This window comes from Chiloscyllium plagiosum, chromosome 3 (assembly GCF_004010195.1).
Source record: "Chiloscyllium plagiosum isolate BGI_BamShark_2017 chromosome 3, ASM401019v2, whole genome shotgun sequence".
Classification (NCBI taxonomy): domain Eukaryota; kingdom Metazoa; phylum Chordata; class Chondrichthyes; order Orectolobiformes; family Hemiscylliidae; genus Chiloscyllium; species Chiloscyllium plagiosum.
The window spans coordinates 42,195,137-42,215,048 of NC_057712.1; the positions used below are offsets into that span (position 1 = coordinate 42,195,137).

The 19,912-nt window shown below is 40.2% G+C and overlaps 1 protein-coding gene across 1 annotated transcript in view; it reads right to left on the reverse strand.

The window, feature by feature from the left end:
- col21a1 (collagen, type XXI, alpha 1) overlaps window positions 1–11,278 on the reverse strand; it is a 468,143-nt gene extending 456,865 nt beyond the window's left edge. Inside the window, exon 1 of the mRNA XM_043681233.1 lies at window positions 10,978–11,278. The gene's annotated coding sequence lies outside the window, so the exon portion shown is untranslated. The remainder of the gene's footprint in view (window positions 1–10,977) is intronic.
- Between the last annotated feature and the right edge of the window lie 8,634 nt (window positions 11,279–19,912).

The following is a 19,912-nucleotide window of genomic DNA, read 5'->3' on the forward strand; positions in this document are numbered from 1 at the left end:
AGAGATGTAGCGATATCTGGTTATAAGTTTGACTGAGAAATAAGTATAATTAACTAGACAGGGTACGCATATGCTATTAATTATGTGAATAGACTACTACAGGGAGTCCTTGGGTTGCAAATGGGTTCCATTCTGGAGCCTCCATTCGCAAGTCAGAACACAATGCAGGACAATGTAAAGCAGCCCATTGTAAGTTCAGGAAACATTCACATATTGGGTCTTTAAAAGTACACCCCTGCATGGGATTGCATTCATAAGTACAAGCATTTGTAAGTCAGGCATTCATAAATTGAGGACCTCCTGCACTCAGCATACATGAAATAAGAATGTTACAACTGATAGTTTATTCCTAAAGATAAAGGCCTAAGTCGAGACATGACAACATTATACCTAGGCATGAAAGTAAGAAGTTAACTACAGGAGAGATGCTGGAACCAGAAGAACTGAAATATACAACTGATTAGAAATGGAATTCAAAAATCCTTATCATATGAATACCAGTAGACAAGAGAATCCAACAATAGTCATATCAAAAACAGTCAAAATATTAACTCTGGACTTAATGAAGTTGTGTGATGTCAGGTCAAAATTGGGCAAGGAAATATTTATCTGATTACCACATACTAATAAACCACAAACCCACATCTCAACCATAGCCCAGCTGATCAATCACTACTCCTCCATGTTTAACACCACCTAGAGGAAGCACTTAGGCATACAAGGGAACAGAATGTACTCTGGATAGGGATCTTCAATGTCCATCCAACCGAGCAGGCCAGTACTAAAGGACATAGCTGCTAGAATAGGTTGGTGGCAGATGGTAAAGAAACCAACAAGAGGGTAAAACAATTTATCTGTTACTGATGCATCTGTCCATTACAGTATTGCCATGAGTGACAATCACACAGTCCTGTGGAGACAAAGTCCTGTTCACATTGGTAATATCCTCTATGCTAAATGGAATAATTTTTGAATGGAGCTGGCATCTCAAGATTGAGCATATCTGAGATGCTGCAGTTATTAAATAACAGCACAACTATACTCCAGCAAAATCTGCAAACCCCAGAGCCTGTCATAACCCTATTCTACCATTACCAAATGGCTAGGCTGTCAGCTTTGTTCAATGAAGAGTAAAGGAGGGAATGCCAGAAAAAGCAACAGGCACACTTCAAAAATGAGGTTTCAATCTGGTGAAGCTACAACATAGGTCTGCTTGCAAATTAAACAGCATAAGTAGCAAGTGATAGACAGAGCTAAGTGATTTCACACGAACAATTCAAATCTGAAACAAACATAAAGAATTTGGATATTGGAACTTCGAAACAAAAATTGAAAGTGCTTGAGAAACTGAGCAGGTCAGGCAGCATCTCTATGGGGAAAAAAAGTGTTAGTATTTTAAATCCAGTGATCCTTGGCAGATCTAAGCTATGCAATCCTGCCACATCTCGAGGAATGATCCTCGACAATTAAATAACTTAACAGAGAAGGAAGCGTCCTAAATATACCCTCTTCAATTAGAGGGGAGCTCAGTACACCAGTGCATATCACGGTGCTAAAGAATTTGCAATAATCTATAGCCATAATTGCCAAGTGGATGATCCATCTTGGCCTCTTCTAGAGGATCCAAACATCACCAATGCTAGTCTTCCACCAATTTGGTTCACTCCACATGATATCAAGCGATAGGTGAAGGCACTGGACAGAAGAAAGGCTATGAGCCTTGACAGTGCTCCGAGCCAAGCTGTTCTAGTACAGCTTTAACACTGGCACCTAGCCAGAAAACTACCCAGATATGTCTTGTGCCCAAAGTACCAACCCAGCCAACTACCACTCAATCAGTCTAATTGCATCAAGAGTAAAATGATGAAGTGGTCATCGTCAACAGCACTATCAGGGATCATTTGTTTAGCGATAACAAACTCATTATTGTTCTGTCTGGGTCCCATCAAGGTCATGAAGTCACTACAGCCTTGGTTGAAACACAGACAAAAGAGCTGAATTCCAGTGGTGAGGTGAGAGTATCTGCTCTAGACCTCAAAACCACATTTGACCAAATGTGGCATCAAAGAGTCCAAGTAAAATCAAAGTCAATGGGAATCAAGCGTTAACTCTCTACTAGTTGGAATCATGCCAAGCACAAAGGAGATTAGTTCTAGTTGTTCAGTCAAGTTAGCACCAGGATATCTTTGCAAGAGTTTCTCAGGGTAGTGTTGCGGCCCAGCCACCTTCAACTGCTTCATCAATGACTTTCCTTCCATCATAAGAGTAGAACTGGAGATATCTGTTGATGCTGTACAATTTTCAGCACCATTCAGGACACCTCATCCTGTAGCAATCCAAGTTCAAATACAACAAGACATGGACAACATCTAAGCTTGACTGACAAATGCCAAGTAACTGTCATGAAATTATCATCTCCAACATGAGAATATTTAACTATTTCCCCAGGATATTCAATAGCATTATTATTTCAAAATCGACCATCGTCAACAGCTTGGGAGTTACGACTGAAACTGAACTGGACTTGCAATATAAATACTGAGGTTACTTAGATTCTATTTTAAATTGAGACATTGTGAACACTTGATATTCTGGTTTCATTTCATGTTTTTGGCATCTTGATTAGAATTTGATTGACTGTTAACAAGGGAGGAGAAAGTGAGGTCTGCAGATGCTGGAGATCAGAGCTGAAAATGTGTTGCTGGAAAAGCGCAGCAGGTCAGGCAGCATCCAAGGAACAGGAGAATCGACGTTTCGGGCATAAGCCCTTCTTCAGGAATGTTAACAAGGAAGTTTGTACTCACATGGGATCGTCACTGTCGAAAAACTATCCCCAAATATCCCTATGCTGCAGATAAAGGAGAACTCTTCCTCACTCCAAGTGCTGCAAACCAGCTAAAAGAAGGACAAGGGAACTCCAGTGCGTGTATAAAATCAACTATTGCAAAAATTGTCAGTTTAACAGGTAATGTCAACTCTGGTAACCTACTAGTTACCTCCATTGTAAAAGTCATAACATTCAACTATCTGCAACTTGTGAATGATTGAAACACTGATCTGTATATGTATTTTTCAATATTTATCTTTCTTGCCTAACTTTTAATCTGTGTGTATGTTTTCTGTTGTTAATTGTTTTTTTTAATTGCCAGCAAATCTGGATGCATTACACTCTGCCCACACCTCCAAGTCATGAATGTCAATAATAAATAATTGAGACCCCAGGAATGATCTTTATAGCACTCCTTTAGTTACATCTTTTCAGCCAAATAAAGACCTATTAATCCTGATCTTATATCTTCTGGTGTTAACCAAAACACAAACGTTTAGTCACTGCACAGAATGCAATACAGAAATTCAGTAAAGATGTTTTGATAGTACCTTCCAAACCCACAACCACAATATAGGTCAAAGGCAGCAGTTATATGGGAACAATACCACTTGCAAGTTTCCCTCCAAGTCACTCACCATCCTAACTTGGAAATGTTTTGGTGTTCCTTCAGTGACTTTGGGTCAAAATTCGAATATCTTCTGCAAATAAAAGTACACATTGTTCTCCTTTCTCAATTCTGCTTGCTATATCCTCAAAGAACTATAGCAAATCTGTCAAACATGATTTCCCTTTCACAAAACTGCAATTCTGGTCTCCTTCCTATCAGAAAGATGTTGTGAAACTTGAAAGAGTTCAGAAAAGATTTACAAGGATGTTGCCAGGGTTGGAGGATTTGAGCTATAGGGAGAGGCTGAGCAGGCTGGGGCTGTTTTCCCTGTAGCGTCAGAGGCTGAAGGGTGACCTTATAGAGGTTTACAAAATTATGAGGGGCATGGATAGGATAAATAGACAAAGTCTTTTCCCTGGGGTCGGGGAGTCCAGAACTAGAGAGCATAGCTTTAGGGAGAGAGTGGAAAGATATAAAAGAGACCTAAGGGGCAACTTTTTCATGCAGAGGGTGGTACGTGTATGGAATGAGCTGCCAGAGCATGTGGTGGAGGCTGGTACAATTGCAACATTTAAGAGGCATTTGGATGGGTCTATGAATAGGAAGGGCTTGGAGGGATATGGGCCGGGTGCTGGCAGGTGCGACTAGATTGGGTTGGGATATCTGGTCGGCATGGACAGGTTGGACTGAAGGGTCTATTTCCATGCTGTACATCTCTATGACTCTATGTTAGTTTGGCTTGATTGCATTATACTTTTCTAATTGCCCTGTAATTTTTCTTCTTTAATAATATATTCTAGCATTTTCTAAACAGCATATGTGAGGTCTGTAATGATTGGGGGGAAATGGAGGAAGTCACATTAGAGGTTTTCAAGCTATCATAACTGTCCCAAAATCAAGTGAGTTCAGGGATATTTCAACAATGCCTCCATTATCTCTGTCACTTTCTTTAAAATACTTGAATTCAAGCCATCAGTGCCTGGCAACTTATCTATCTTTAGTCCCATTAGTCTGTCCTATCAAACAGGTATTGGTGACTTTATAAATGGCTGAAGCTGAATGGTTTCTTGGGATATCACGCTCATTCCCCAGTGGATCCCTAGAAGATTTCCGAAAATGTAGAAGTTCAATGCAATAATCATTTTCACCCCACTGATTTTGGGTACCCACCCTATCCTATGGTTTGCACATAGCCCTGTAGTATTACCCAGAGATTGATGATGGCCTGTCTTGACAGCTTCCTGTGCAATTCTATGGAACCCCATTCTCCTGGTACACTCTCTGTTCAAACAGTCTCTATTAAATATTGTTCATGAGTGTAATATATGGAAGTAATTTAAGATTCCAAAAAACCCTGGGGTATGGGCATGTTCTGTTTTCAGTTTTGCTCCTGCTGCATTTCACTTTTAATCCTTTTATGACCTTTCAGTAACAGGTTTAACATGTTGACACTGCTGAACTAACACTGGTACCTCATGAAATCAGTTGTGACGATGCTATTGCTTTAAGAAGGTTATGTTGTCCTTGGGTTTTTTTCCCAGAAGGATTGTAAACGCAGAGTTGCCAAACGGTCTGGCTTGGATGGGTTTTAGGGCCAAGTTGATAACAGTTAACAAATACTGCCTCAGGCAAACGGCTTTCAAAGTTTAAACAAAAACACTTGTACAATGTAATGGGAGTGGCCAGTTATAGAGTCATAGAGATGTACAGCACGGAAACAGACCCTTTGGTCCAACTCATCCGTGCTGACCAGATATCCCTATCTAATCTAGTCCCACTTGCCAGCACCCAGCCCATATCCCTCCAGCCCCTTCCTATTCATATACCCATCCAGATGCCTTTTAAATGTTGCAATTGTACCAGCCTCCATGACTTCCTCTGGCAGCTCATTCCATACAAGAACCACCCTCTGTGTGAAAAAGTTTCCCCCTAGGTCTCTTTTATATCTTTCCCCTCTTACCCTAAACCTATGCCCTCTAGTTCTGGACTACCCCACCCCAGGGAATTTACCTTGGCTATTTATGCTATCCATGACCCTCATGATTTTATAAACCTCTATAAGGTCACCCCTCAGCCTGCGACACTCCAGGGAAAACAGCTCTATCCTATTCAACCTCTACAGCTCAAATCCTCCAACTCTGGCAACATCCTTGTAAATCTTTTCTGAACTCTTTCAAGTTTCACAACATCCTTCTGATAGGAAGACCAGAATTGCATGTAATATTCCAACAGTGACCAAACGAACGTCCTGTACAGGCACATCATGACCTCTCAACTCCTACACTCAATACTCTGACCAATAAAGGAAAGCATACCAAATACCTTCTTCACTATCCTATCTACCTGCGACTCTACTTTCAAGGAACTATGAATCTGCACTCCAAAGTCTCTTTGTTCAGCAACACACCCTTGAGGACCTTATCAATAAGTGTATATGTCCTGCTAAGACTTGCTTTCCCAAAATGCAACACCTCCTATGTATGTAAATTAAACTCCATCTGCCACAGCTCAGCCCACTGGCCGATCTGATCAAGATTCCGTTATAAACTGAGGTAACCTTCTTCGCTGTCCACTACACCTCCAATTTTGGTGTCAACTGCAAACTTACTAACTATAGCTTCTACGTTCACATCCAAATCATGTATATAAATAACAAAACGTAGTGGACCCAGCACCGATCCTTGTGGCACTCCATTGATCATAGGCCTCCAGTCTGAGAAACAACCATCACCGTCTGTCTTCTACCTTCAAGCCAGTTCTGTATCCAAATGGCTAGTTCGCCCTGTATTCAGTTAGATCTAACCTTGCTAATCAATCTCCTATGGGGAACCTTGTCAAACACCTTACTGAAGCCCGTATAGATCACGTCCACTGCTCTGCACTCATCAATCCTCTTTTGTTACTTCTTCAACAAACTCAGTCAAGTTCGTGAGACATGATTTCCCATGCACAGAGCCATGTTGACTATCCCTAATCAGTCCTTGCCTTTCCAAATACATGTACATTCTGTCCCTCAGGATTCCTTCCGACAACTTGCCCACCATCGACGTCAACGTCACCGGTCTCTAGTTCTCTCGCTATCCTTACCACTTTTCTTAAATAGTGGCACCACGTTAGCCAACCTCCAGTCTTCCAGCACCTCCCCTGTGACAATCAATTATACAAATATCTCAGCAAGGAGCACAGTAACCACTTCCCTAGCTTCCCACAGAGTTCTAGGGTACATCTGATCAGGTCCTGGGGATTTATCCACCTTTATGCATTTCAAGACATCAAGCACTTACTCCTCTGTAATGTGGACATTTTTCAAGCTGTCACTATTTAATTCCCTACATTGTATATCTTCCATGTCCTTCTCCACAGTAAACAATGATGCAAAACACTCATTTAGTATCTCCCCCATCTCCTGTGGCTCCAAACAAAGGCCACCTTGCTGATCTTTGAGGGGCCCTTGTCCCTCCCTAGTTATCCTTTTGTCCTTAATATATTTGTAAAAAGCCTTTGGATTTTCCTTAACTCTATTTACTAAAGCTATCTCATGTACCCTTTTTGCCCTCCGGATTTCCTTCTTTCGTATACTCCTACTGGCTTTATACTCTTCTAAGGGTTCATCCGATCTATCCTGTCTCTACCTGACATATGCTTCCTCTTTTTCTTAACTAAACCCTCAATTTCTCTAGTCATCCAGTACTCCCTACATCTACCAGCCTTTTCTTTGACCCTAACAAGAATATACTGTCTCATTTCTGAACGTTTCCCATTTTCCAGCTATCCCTTTATCTGTGTACATCTGTCCCCAATCAGCTTTTGAAAGTTCTTGCCTAATACCGTCAAAAGTAGCCTTCCTCCAATTTAGAACTTCAACTTTTAGGTCAGATGTATCCTTTTCCATCACTATTTTAAAACTAATAAAATTATGGTTGCTGGCCCCAAAGTGCTCCCCCACTGACACCTCAGTCACCATCCCTACCTTATTTCCCAAAAGTAAGTCAAGTTTTTCCTCTCTCATAGGTACATCCACATACTGAATCATGAAATTTTCTTGTACACACTTAACAAATTCCTCTTCATTTAAAACCTTAACACTATAGCATTCTTCCAGATAATTGAAATCTCTTTACAAATTTGTTTCTTAATTTCCAGCTGACTATTAGGGGGTCTATAATACAATCCCAATAAGGTTATCATCCCTTTCTTATTTCTCAGTTCCACCCAAATAACATCCCTGGATGTATTTCCGGGAACATCCTCCCTTAGTACAGCTGTAACGCTATCCTTTATCAAAAATGCATTCCCCCTCCTCTCTTGCCTCCCTTTCTATCCTTCCTGTAGTATTTGTATCCTGGAATATTAAGCTGCCAGTCCTGTCCATCCCTGAGCAATGTTTCTGTAATTGCTATGATATCCCAGTCCCATGTTCCTATTCATGCCCTAAATTCATCTGCCTTCTCTGTTAGGCTTCTTGCATTGAAATAAGTGCAGTTTAATTTATCAGTCCTAACTTGTTTGCTGTTTTGTCTCTGCCTGTCCTGAGTGTTTGACTCACTTTTTTCAACTGTACCCGTGTCAGATTGATCTCTTTCTTCACTATCTCCCTGGGTTCCCACCTCCCTCCCACCCTCCCTCCAGTTTAAATCCTCTCGAGCAGTTCTCCCATACTACTGGCCTGGTCCATGACACTGTTTACACTGCTTTTGTACTTACACTTAGCTATCACTCAGGGCCCAGAAAGGTTCAGAATCATATCTGTTTCTGCACTTCTACAGAATGTCTTTGAGTGGATCCCAAACCTCACCAGTACACTTGCTGCCTCAGGCACTATGCCTCTGCTTGCCTTATTTAAAGAGGCTGCAAGCCCTATTGGCTTCCCCTCAGTGCTTCAGAAACTGTCTTTCATCTCCTCTGAGCTACCCCTCAACTTGGTACTTGTGATGATCTCCTCATCCCTTTACACAGCAGTTTCTGTTCCAATGGAAAGCAGCTCCATAATGAGTGGACTTTGTCTCAGAGTCTAAGACCCGACATAGATTGCACAAGTTTAGAATTAGAATTTAGATTTAGATTTTATTGCCACATGTACTCAAATATAGGAATACATGAGTACTGTGAAAAGTGTACAAATTTGCCATTCACTGGCACCATGTTGATTATTAAACCATAACTTTTAAAAACCTATAATTTTTATAAAAACAGAAATAAGAGAAAAAGAGCCAAAAGGGAGGAAAATTGTCCAGATTTTAAAGAAAGAAAAATGTCTAAATCTTGAAGTCCTAGTTCTAGAGTCTTGGAGAACCTTAAAGTCTCAAATCAATCACCAAGACAAGCCACTTTCTTGCTACTGCTGCTGCTACCACCTCAAATCAACAGGAGGCAATTTGCCACCACCTCAGATTGAAAGGAGATTTGCCCTTACCCCAATCACTAGGGGGAGTCACAAACTTTTTGAATGTTCAGGATCTGATGGCCCATGATCCCCATATATTACACATTTTATTTGCACTAAAATCCATTCAGTTGCAATAAATGAGATACAAATAAGCGCTTTTTTAATAAACTCAATTGTCTTCCTGCCACTTCTATCAGCATTGTCACATTGCTGCCTCCTCACTACTGGAATAATGCAGCAGAGTTTCCATCATGGGCTTCCTCCGACACAGCACCTCCTGTGCAATTCTATGGAATCCCACCTTCCTGGCTCATTCTTTGGTCCAGCAGTCTCTACTAAATTTTGTCAGTGTCTGTAATGTCTATCAAATATTTTTCGCTTTTTGCCTTTGAGGAAACAACTTGAATGCCTAATAGGCCATTAGTTTAACTACATTTTGTGTCAACAAGGTTTTGTTGTTTTTAAATTTACATAAATATATTTTCTTTTATAGAGACAACATGTAATTGTAACTTTTAAAAAAATATTTTATAGGAAAACTGTAATAAATCTAGAAACATGACAGTGATATCCAATGAAAATCCCTTATTTGAAGTGTTGGGAAGAAAGGTGGAGGGCCACTAAACATCGGGGAGATCAAAGTGAATGAGAAATGCCAGCATCTGCACATCTGTGCCTGCATAGGTAACCAAGATCTGAAAAAAATATGGAATATAGTAACCCCAGAAATTTGAGGATTCTTAGTCCATTATCATTTTGATATGTAAAAGTGCTTTCTCTTTTAGGAATGACTTATACCAGTTACAGGAAAAAAAATCACTCCCAAGATATCTATAATAACAGGAAAATATGGTTAAACATTTCTGACAACACCACTCCTCTGAACACCATTCTTCTCTCTTCCCCTTAGACTGACAGATATTCATTGCCATGCCAATAATATGCCCCCATTGGGGATTAGCTATAGATGTCAGAAAGTCAAGCAAGAATTGCAGATCTCATTGAGAATGAGTTATTATGTACAGAGTTAATTTATTATGCAGTAGCACCCGCAACTGCACAGGGTCAGTTTACAGTCATATGAACAGAAAACAGCTGTGTGTAAATCCAACCAGACAAAAACAGGTTTCAAAGTAAAAAATCATTGAATTTGTGAGAAATATTCATTGCATTAGAAATCTACTACAGCAAATATTAGCTGTATTCAAGCATTCAGCTGTATCTCTATATATAAACATTGTGTTCTTTTGGGATCTGTGCCTTGATATGAATTTCAGATTGAGAAAATGTTAATTTCGATCTTGGCTAGTAAGAAAGAACTAAATTTGACAATAGCATATGTAACAAGACCTTTAAAGATCAACAGGGCATAGTGATCTCTGTCTAGTTAGTTAGTAATTAAATATTTATTCAGAATGCAAATATTATTGATGCAACAAAGAATTACTTATGATTGTTCGAAACTCCCAAATGCTGCCAATCATTTACAGTATCTAGAAATTCACATCAAGAAGCTAATTTTAAGATATTACAGAATCATGTAATGAATATTAACCTTAAAGTAGCTGCCTTGTACATAATAAGGTTGTCCATTAATGATGTGCGATTTTTAAAACAGTTATGAGAAACTGCTTGACTAACATGCACCGCAATGTTTCAGGGAGGATCAACCTCATCTACAGATTGCAGTATGACCACAAAACAAAATTTTCACAGACGTTAAGAGTTTATTTGGAAGAAGAATCCCAACCATAATTTATAACATTTGTTGCTTAATCATTACTACCATTATAAATAATCTGTATTAACTTCAGCATTGTTGAGAACAAGGCACAGTTTACATGTACTGCAAAACTAAACAATATTCTAATCTCAGCTATCGAGAAAGTATTAGTAATTCCATCGAATTGTTTTTACAACGATATTAGGTAGACTTTTGTGTGTGTATTTTGTCTCCCTTAATTTTGTACAAATAAACTAATTGGAAGCCATGTCAATCCATTGCTAAATACTCAAGTCCAGGAACATGCTTTGCCATTTTTCTCTATTTTTTATAACTTCATAATTTTTTGTAGTTATTCAAAACTACTTACATAACAGTTAATAAAAAAAATTGCTCAGAATTTCATGCACTCCTTGATGTCAATAGCTTACCATCTGAAGGGGCTGACAGGAGCTTTTGTACCAGCTGCAACCTCTAAGCTGGGGGTGTGGTGAGATGTTGCCTGAGCTTTTCTGTCCCCTGAACTGCAAAATAGTTCGATTCACTTTCACAACATTTCTTTTGAACTGGCCAATTGCCATGTACCAGCAGAATTGCATACAGCCATAAGGGAGGCGTGTCTCAATGAGAAAGACCCTAAATTTGTTTTATTTAAAAGCTTATCCATGACTTCTGTGAATCCAACAAGCTGATTACTTTTCAGAATATCAGGTTGACAATCCATATGGTAACAACAGCTAAAAAGGTAAAAACTAAACATTTCAAAAGTTATGCTGTTTTTTCCAAGATAATTTTGGAATTAACTTTCATTGTTCCCTACCCTCTATGTTCTTATGTTACTTAAATAATTGTAAAAAATAACATGTTGATATGTTACTGTATTAGACATCCAAACAAAACCTCTCCCGTTATAACAACTCTGCCATAAGATCATTAACAGTAATACCTGCTACTTACCAAAGCAGCTTTAGAAAAGTTAATGCAAAATTAAAATGTGCAAACAATGAATCTGTTGAGTAATTTTCAAAGAAAAGTAGTTTAACTGTTTGTTTTATTTCTTTCTCAGCCTATAATGTAACAGTGACCTCTAGAGGAACTAGACTGTAGGTTTGTAAAAAATCACATAAAACATGAACAGGTAAAATTTGATCACTTCTGAAAACTAATGTAGGGATCATGATGTGCCATTAACTAAAATCTATTAACAGCAACAAGTTAACCTTGTGCTACCTACTCATTTCAATGATTTCAGCACCCACTGCGTTGCTGGTTAGTCGGATGCATAAGTTAAGGGTCAATAGTGCCAGTAGCTAGTAGTGGACAGTTTTCTTGTTCTAGTCATTGTGTTACTTTAAACAAAGGTGTACATGCACTCACTGTTGTAACAATGAAGGATTGGATCATTATTGAGGCATCATCCTTCACAACATCAATTTAAATTCTCAGGTACAGCATATTTCATGATTCATTTCAAAATGTCAAAGCAGGTTGAGAAAGTAGCTAATAAGACATAAGAGGGGGTTTTACAATAAGGGTATCAAGAATGAAAATGACAAATCTTTACTAAACATTGTTCTAATCTCAACTAGATATTGTCTCTTGTTTTAGGCAAAATATTGTTGCAAGAATGCAAAGGAATTAAAAATGATTTAGGCAAGATTCATGAGAACGATTCCAGGGATAAGGAACATCAGTTCCATAAATATTATGGAAAAGCCAGCGCGATTCTTCTTGGAGAAGATTAAAAGATTTAATAGAGGTTTTCAAAAGCATGAGGGGTCTGGACAGAATATATATAGGAAACACTATTTTCATTGGAGGAAGGATCAAGAACAAGAAGTCACCAATTGAAGATGACTAACAAAAGAAGGTACTTGAGGAAAAATCTATGACAGTGATTAAGATATGGAATGCACTGCCTGAAAATGTGGTAGAGGCAGATTCAATCAATGCTTTTGAAAATAATTGGATAATTATACGAACAAAAATACATTTGCACAGTAGAATCAATATGTCCAGGCAGTGGGACTGGGTCAGTTGCTCTTTCACAGAGCTTGCACACACATAATGGGCCAGATGGTCATTCGATTACGCTACTTTTCTATGAGCTGAGCTGCCAACAACTCAACTGAGTACTTCCATGGGTTAACCTGCAGAATACTATTTATGAACAATGAAGTGCACAGTGCTTTGTGAAACCTGTCAAAAACTCTGCAGCCAATGTCAGAACATGGAGGAGCCCAACCCCAACTTAGCACCCAAACTTTCCAATTTGAAAGTGGTGGCCAGATCCATTTGCAGATTTGCAGACCCAAACACCATTCAACATCTAATGATCAAGTCATGATTTCATTGCAGCACAAACAATATTCACTTGACAGCTGTAACTAAAGCTTAGACCACTTGTGTACAGTTAGCTTGCTATCATGCAAGCTCAATCTGCTAATATGATGACAATGGATTACATTTAGTAATGAGTATGTCACAGCCAATTGTTACAGCATCATAGCAATCTATCCCCTATAGACTTCCAGGATTGCTATGATTTCATACTATGGGAACTGCAGTGACAGAATGGAGCAATACATCTGATGTCCTCTCTCAGGATAAACAGCATTTACCTTCCCATCTATGCCACTTTGACAAAGTCCTTGCTATTGTCTGTCAAACAGCCAGTCAAAGACCACTTTCAATCAAGATGGTAGAATCACAGACAGGCCTTCTAAAGCCAGAGGTACTCAAGGTCATCCTCTAAGGCAATATAATTTCACTGATAGTCAGCAGCCTTCAACCAGCCATATTGCAGCTGATGGGCTGACACTACAAAGTAATACAGTACAGGCAGAGTTGTGCAAAAACTTGACACAAGACATTATGAACCAACCTCTCCATCATGCACTTCCTCAATAGCAAAATATCTTTCCTGAGATAAAGAGACTAAAAAAACCACACTAACTAAGCTCATATACAATTGAAGCAAGATTTCACAACTCCTCTACTCAAATCCTCTTGCAGTAAAGGTTATCATTCCACTAGCCTTCCTAATAGTTTGCTACACCTTTATTAGTTTTCAGTGATTTTTTTTTTAGATTAGATTACTTACAGTGTAGAAACAGGCCCTTCGGCCCAACACGTCCACACCGCCCTACCCAGACACATTCCCCTACATTTACCCCTTCACCTAACACTACAGGCAATTTAGCATGGCCAATTCACCTAACCTGCACATTTTTGGACTGTGGGAGGAAAGCGGAGCACCCAACGGAAACCCACGCAGACACGGGGAGAATGTGCAAACTCCGCACAGCAGTTGCCTGAGGCAGGAATTGAACCCAGGTCTCTGGCGCTGTGAGGCAGCAGTGCTAACCACTGTGCCACCATGCTGCCCATTGCAAGGATAGCAAGTCCCCTTAGGGCACCTACATTTTACAATCTCTCACATTTAAGAAATACTCTGCATATTTGTTCTTTCTACAGAAATGGAATAACTTCACAATTTTGCACATTACATTCCACATACCATGCTCTTGCCTACTCACTAAGTCTGTCTAAATTTTGCAAAAAAGAGTTTACATCTTCTTTAAAACACTTATTCCTGCTTAGCATTGTATCATGTATAAATTTGGAAATATTATATTTGGTTGCCACATTCAAATTATTGACATAAATTGTGAACAGCAATTTTTGTTGTACCTCAATAGTCAATTTGCCAATGTGAAAATGACAATTTATTCCTACTCTCCATTTTCTGTCTGTTAACCAATCCTTTATCCATGCCAATACATTACCTCTTACACGTGTGCTTTAATTTTGCGAACCAATCTCCTGTAGGCAATCTTAAATTTACTCCATCCATCAACTCCCCTTTATCAATTTTGTTAGAAACATTCTCACAGAACTCCAACAAGTTTGTCAAACATGATTTTCCTTTCACAAATCCATGCTGACTATGCCCAATTTGATCATTATTATCCAAATGCCCATAAGGCTCATGAGTCTGTAGTTTTTTTTTTCTCTTTTCCTTTCTAAAATAGTGGGGTGACTTTGCAAGTTTCCAATCTGCAGAAATCATTACAAACTCTATGAAACTTTGGAGATGACTACCAATGCACTGACCATCCCAATACGCACCTTTTTTAAAACTCCAGAACATAAATTATCAGATCCCAGTGACTTATCAACTTTGCAGCCCATAATGTCTTCATTACAACCTTATTACTAATCCCAATTTCCTTCAACTATTTACTCTCCCGAGTCACTTGGATCTCTTCTCATGGAAGGTTTCTTGAATCTTCTTCAATGAAAACAGACTCAAAATAATCATTTAACTTCCCTATTTCCCCATTATAAATTATCTTCACTCTGCTTTAAATGGAATCACATTTGTCTTAACGAGATGTTTCTTCTTATGCACCTGTACAAGCTTTGACAGTCATTTTTATATATTTTCCTCGATTTCATTGACATTGTAGTCTTCCTTTCCTGATCAGTTTCTTGGTCCTCCTTTGCAATATTTTAAAAACTTCCTAATCCTCAGATGTATTATTATTTCTGATTATTTTATAGACCCTTTTTTAAAATCTGTTTTGTAACTTGCTCCTTTCTAAAATAATTAGGTGATTTTGTAATCTTCTAATCTGCAGGAAGCATTACAAAATCTATGAATTTTTGAAAGATGATTATCAATCCATCAACTATCGAGAGGTACTTTTTTTTCAAACTCTGGGATGCAGACTATCAGATCTTTAGCTTTCTTTGTCAGCCATGGTAAACTTAAATTTTGCCAAACGATCTAGAACTGAAAATGTTGGGCTACGGGGTGGTTGGGTTGGTTGGTCTGGGTGTCCCAGAGATGTTCTCTGAAACGTTCCGCAAGTAGGCGGCCTGTCTCCCCAATATAGAGGAGGCCACATCGGATGCAGCGGATGCAATAGATGATGTGTGTGGAGGTGCAGGCGAATTTGTGGCAGATATGGAAGTGTCCGCCACTTTAACTCCCCTTCCCACTCCACCAAGGACATGCAGGTCCTTGGACTCCTCCATCGCCAGACCATGGCAACACGACGGTTGGAGGTAGAGCGCCTCATCTTCTGCCTGGGAACCCTCCAACCACAAGGGATGAACTCAGACTTCTCCAGTTTCCTCATTTCCCCTCTCCCCAAATTGTCTCAGTCAAATCCCTCGAACTCAGCACCGCCTTCCTAACCTGCAATCATTTTCCTGACCTCTCCGCCCCCACCCCACTCCAGCCTATCACCCTCACCTTGACCTCCCTCCACCTATCGCATTTCCAAAGCCCCTTCCTCAAGTCCCTCCTCCCTACCTTTTATCTTAGCCTGCTGGACACACTTTCCTCATTCCTGAAGAAGGGCTTATGCCCGAAACGTCGATTCTCCTGTTCCTTGGATGCTGCCTGACCTGCTTTTCCAGCAACACATTTTCAGCTCTGACCTCCAGCATCTGCAGCCCTCACTTTCTCTCAAACGATCTAGAGCCAAGTGGACCATGTGGAGAATCTTCAACTGTAAAACATTGGTCCTATTACAAATTGATACTTTTCTGTGTTTTCCCAAATTTGTTTCCATGCCTCTGAGGAGACCTCAATGCCTAGCTCTCTCTCCCACGCCCTGCAAAGCTAATCAAACGCCCCCCCCCAGATAATGATATAAAGTGTTGACAGAAAGTGTACTCTTAGCACTGAGCACCCTCCTCTCTTTGTCGGATTTATAGGGATCAGTCAAAAGTGTAGTCTTTTTTTGAATAAAATCCCTAACTTGAAAAAAAACGAAAGAGCTCCCTGCTAGATAGCTTGTATTTCTGTGCTAACTGATCAAAAGACATTATTGTGTCTCCCTCAAATTAATCACCCATGCAAGACACATCCCTAGCTGCTCAATGTTTGAATCCTGAATACCCGGCTGAAAACCTGGCATACCCACTATAGGTGTAAAAAAAGATGTTTTGCCAATATTGCCTTCCCTCTGTCAAGTTGCCCTCCATGCTTTAACAGTATCGATAACTATTGGGTTCTGGCAATATTCCTTAACTGTCCTCATTTTGTCCAAAAACAACAAGCTAGTAAAGGGGCACTTTGCCTGAGAGGTTTTGATATCTAAACATATTGAAAGATGGTCCCCACAAGCCCAATCACTCACATAAGATAAAAGCAAGAATAGTTGATGGTTTTTAATGTCTGGGAGATCCATTCCCCACGACCCACCACTCCTCCCCCCCCACCCCAACCAGCTGTCTGTGAGGCTTTCGCAGTTTAGCTAATTTAATAAGGGGCTGCTTACGATGCCAAATAAAAGAGCTGAACCAGCCGTTCAGTCTCCTGAGTTTGCTTATCAAAAATCAGAGGGAGCATCCATATAGGGTACAACAAACGGGAAGAACATTAATCCTTTTTAGAGCTATCCGACCTAACCATGAGACCAGAAGTGCCACCCATCTTTGAAGGTCTTGTTTGATTTTGTCAAATAATTGAACAAAGTTACCTTTAAACAACTGATCAAGAACTGGTGTGATGAACTTTTACCCATCTTATAAAGGCTTTAGATTAGATTAGGTTACTTACAGTGTGGAAACAGGCCCTTCAGCCCAACAAGTCCACACTGACCCGCCGAAGCGCAACCCACCCATTCCCCTACATTTACCCCTTTACCTAACACTACGGGCAATTTAGCATGACCAATTCACCTAACCTGCACATCTTTGGACTGTGGGAGGAAACCAGAGCTCCCGGAGGAAACCCACGCAGACACGGGGAGAATGTGCAAACTCCACACAGTCAGTCGCCTGAGTCGGGAATTGAACCCTGGTCTCTGGCACTGTGAGGCAGCAGTGCTAACCACTGTGCCACCATGCTGCCCCGTGCTTCACCCAAGCCAAACCACTCTAGAGTAAAAAAAAATTGTATGGCCACTCAACTCGGTCAAATGCCTTTGCTGCATCCAGAGAAATCACCAATCCCTGTATTGACTGTTGTTGACATGCTTGAACTACATTAAGCAGCCTCCTAACATTATTGGAGGATTTGCAGCCCTTTATGTAACCCGTCTGAACCTCTTTAACAATAGAAGCTAATACAGTTTCCAGCCTTAACACAAAAGTTTTCGAGAGGACTTTAAATCAAAATTTAAGAGTAAAATGGGCCTGTAAGAAGCACAGTACTCTGGGACCTTCCCTTTTTTAAGAATAAGCGAAATATTGGCCTCTCTTAGAGATGGTGGGAGACGATCATGGCTGTACGAGTCAATGAACACGTTGAGCATCAGGCCTGACAATATGCTTATAAATTCCTTATAAAATTCACTGGGAAGTCCATCAGGACAGGGTGCCTTTCCATTCTGAAGCTGCTTCACAGCCTCCTACACCTCTTGCTCTGATAAGGGGGCATGGGAAAAGCCCCTTTTTCAGGGTCACACCCGGAAGTTCCAGATCCTTGAAAAAGGGCTCCATTTTGGCCCGCCTCTCCTCACAACCCTCAGATTGGTATAATTCAGAGCAAAATCTTTGAAATGCCGCATTAGTCTTTTTGGAATCACATGTTAGGTTCCCACGCCCTTCCCTAATCAACATGTAATGGCTTGAGGGGCACTCTTTTTCCTGGCGAGATACTCTAGGTATTTGCCCGATTTGTCACTATGCTCATATAACTTCTGTTCTGTGACGGTAAGCTCTTTCTTTGCTGTCTGCGTGAGCACGGAATTGATGCAGACTGCAGTGCCCTAATCCTCTGTAGCTTGGCCAACGAGGGCTGTCAAAGTAAGCCTTCTCGGCTGCCTTCAACCATATTTCAAGGAGATATTGTTGTTCGCCCTTCTGCCGCTTTGCACTGGCAGAGTAGGAGATGACTAACCTCCGGCATAGGCTTTGGCAGTTTTCTAAAGGATGGACGGGCTACTAACTAAGCCTGAATTAATATCTAGGAATGCCCTAAATTCCATAGAGAAGTACTCCACAATCTTGCTCTCCTTAAGGATAAAGCGATCCATTTGCCAGTGCCTCGGGCCCACTATAGCGTCCTTAATCTTAACCAACAGGTACAGTGGAGCGTGATCGGAGGTGGTAATATTACCAATCTTACAAGATGCCACCAAGTCCAGGGTTGCCACAGGGGTCAGAAAAAATCAGTCTTGGTGTGACATCTGCATAAATTGGAAGAAAAATATAAAAATCCCTGCCTGTAGGGTGGAGAAGCCTTCAGACGTCCACCAACCCTAACTCCACACACAGACCCACTAAATTTTAGTTTGTAAAGAGGATATTGGGGCGCCTTTGGGCAACCTGTCTACCATGGGATCCAGAAGACAATTAAAATCCACCCCTATAATGATATGCCAAGACTCGAGGCTGATCAATTTAGAGAATGCATCTATCAGAAATTTGAGGGATGAATCGGAGGGCAGTAAACATTTAAAACACCAAATTCTTCCACTTTTATCAGGGGTTTGAGGATTACAAACCTCCTGCATGTGTCTTTAACACACTCTATTAACTCAAATGGGAGATTCCTCCTAACCAATATAGCCACACCCGTCCTTCTGGTATTAAGAGATGAAAGTAAACCCAATCAAAGCCATCCTGCTGTAATTTCAAATGCTCCCTATCATCCAAATGTGTCTCCTCTAATAAAGCAATATCTACCTTTTCCTTTCTAAGACCTTCTTCCACTTAATTGGTGAGTGACTCCCTTTGATGTTCCAGATACACCATTTAATCAAGTCATTAGGCATAACCTTCTGCAGTAACATTTAGATTCCAGACAGGAGGAACTCAAATTACAAATCGCTGAGCCTTAGTGTTGCAAGATCCATAGAACATAAAAATTACATAACTGAAGCCACTATATTTAACAAACCTACAAAGCTATTAAAGACTATATACAACAAAGACCAAAAAACAAACCAACATATAAAGTGCCATTGGCGCTGAATAGGGGAACTCATCCCCTGTCCAAAGGGGGCATCTACACATCCCAAAACCCAGCTTCCCATCCCACTGCCAATACTGCAGCCAGGGCCTTTAAATACCTGAACCAGGCATAAACTGCCCATAAATAGACATCTAGCCATCCCAACCATTTTCTCTTCTCCTAGCTCGAGCCGCACCACGAACACAAGCAGGAAAGAAAATTCAGCATGGAATAACAATGTGAACAAAGAAATTTTGAAATAAAAAGTACCCCACCGATCCTTTCGTATAACTTAACTTGGAAACTGAAAGTAAACATCCCAGTCGGCCCGAGCATAGTTAAGACCAGATTATTACAACAAAAAATAGGAAAAGAAAACCCTGACCGGACTTTCTCTTTTTAAAGAAAAGTAGAGACATACACGAACAACACTATTATTTGTACATACA